This window comes from Etheostoma cragini, chromosome 19 (genome assembly GCF_013103735.1).
Source record: "Etheostoma cragini isolate CJK2018 chromosome 19, CSU_Ecrag_1.0, whole genome shotgun sequence".
Classification (NCBI taxonomy): domain Eukaryota; kingdom Metazoa; phylum Chordata; class Actinopteri; order Perciformes; family Percidae; genus Etheostoma; species Etheostoma cragini.
In genome coordinates, this window is record NC_048425.1 from 1167217 (window position 1) to 1169114 (window position 1898).

The following is a 1898-nucleotide window of genomic DNA, read 5'->3' on the forward strand; positions in this document are numbered from 1 at the left end:
TGGAGTGACGTCCAGCTGGGAGGAGGCCTCGGGGAGGACCCAGGACTAGGTGGAGGGATTATATCTCCAACCTGGTCTGGGAACACCTCGGGATCCCCCAGTCGGAGCTAGATGATGTGGCTCGGGAAAGGACAGTTTGGGGTCCCCTACTGGAGCTTGTCCCCCCCAAAACCAGATAAGCGGATGGAGATAGATGGATGGACGTTTCCCCGTCTCATTCCCCCTCCTGTGGCGTTCCCGAGCCCCTAAACCGGAGACTTTTGAAAACGCAACCAATGAGATAACAGCAGGTCTTTCCCTAAAAACGGGAGTTAGCGAAACTTTTTCCACCTTATCTCAACGTTTTTTTTGCTTTTTACAATTTTTTATTCATTAAGTTTTTGTATTTTTTTAGAGGTTTTTTCATCGCTTTTTCCAAAATTTTTCACTCGCATTTCAACCTCATTTATTTCAGATATTAAAAAAACCTTTGAAAACAGGACAACATGTTGAGGACAACATGAGGGTGAAGATGTCTGACATCCACAGCGATGCTGATTAATAAACGCTGCCTATACGTGTGCTTCTGTTCTGTTTAGATAGGAGTAACGTTGTTCCTCGCGCTGGTCGTAGGAGCCATTTTCTACGATGTCCAGGACGATCAGAGTGGAATACAGAACAGGTATTTCTTTAGTTCTGGTTGGATTTGTTATCGTATAAATGAGTGTTTGGTGTGACGGTTGTTATTAAGTAGCCTGCTGCCATCTAGTGGCTCGTATCGTTCTGTTAGGAAAGAAAGAAAATATCTAAATCCATTATGTAATTGAATCATGACCTTATCCCTCATATTGTCCCCATGTTGTCCCCATGTTGTCCTCATGTTGTCCTCATGTTGTCCCCATGTTGCCCTCATGTTGTCTTCATGTTGTCCTCATGTTGTCCCCATGTTGTCTTCATGTTGTCCTGATGTTGTCTTCATGTTGTCTTCATGTTGCCCTCATGTTGTCCTCATGTTGTCCTCGTGTTCTCGTCATGTTGTCCTGATGTTGTCTTCATGTTGTCCTCATGTTGTCCTCGTGTTCTCGTCATGTTGTCCTCATGTTGTCTTCATGTTGTCCCCATGTTGTCCCCATGTTGTCCTATATCAATGTTCTTTTTAATTCCCCAAAATAACATGATTGATTCCACCCAACGCTCTTTGCCAAGTACAAATCTCTACTTTCATTAATTTTGGGGCGTCTTATTCAATTTTATAGCATTGTAAAACAAATGGAAGTGTTTTTGAAATAGTATTGAGTAAAAGTTGACATATTCCAGTCTGTGATTATCATCAACATCCATTCCTTTAATTTTAGTCTCAATAATTCCTAATTTCTGCTTTTCTAACTCAAACATTACGTATAATTTCCTATAAATGAGGTTTATTGACCATAAATTCTAAAAATAACTGGAAAAATAAAGTTAATAAGTTAGTGTTACGTAGTGTTAAAAATCAGAAAAAGCGTCAAAAGTGTTGAAAAAAGGGACAAAAACGTAAAAAAAAGTTAAAAACATCGACAAAAGGTTAATTTTCAATTTTTACTGGAAGACAACAGGAGCGTTAAAACCAAAAGTCAGATTGCTGATTTGGAGAGTCGTCACACCCCTAATTATCATATTAAAATATTCTCAAATTGTATGGTATTATTTGCTGGATTAAACTGTGGACTGACGAGTGTTGTTGTTGTTTTGTTGTTGTTTTGTTGTTGTTGTTGTTTTGTTGTTCCAGGATGGGCGCTCTCTTCTTCATCACCGTGAATCAGTGTTTCAGCTCGCTCTCGGCTGCTGAACTCTTCATCTCGGAGAGGAAACTCTTCATGTGAGTTGGACGAACGAACACACACACACTCTCTCACACTCTCTCACACACACACACACAC

At 40.3% G+C, this 1898-nt stretch overlaps 1 protein-coding gene across 1 annotated transcript in view; it reads right to left on the reverse strand.

Moving 5' to 3' along the window:
- LOC117935180 (broad substrate specificity ATP-binding cassette transporter ABCG2-like) overlaps positions 1 to 1898 on the reverse strand; it is a 17738-nt gene that overhangs the window by 3063 nt on the left and 12777 nt on the right. The gene's annotated exons all lie outside the window — the stretch shown is intronic.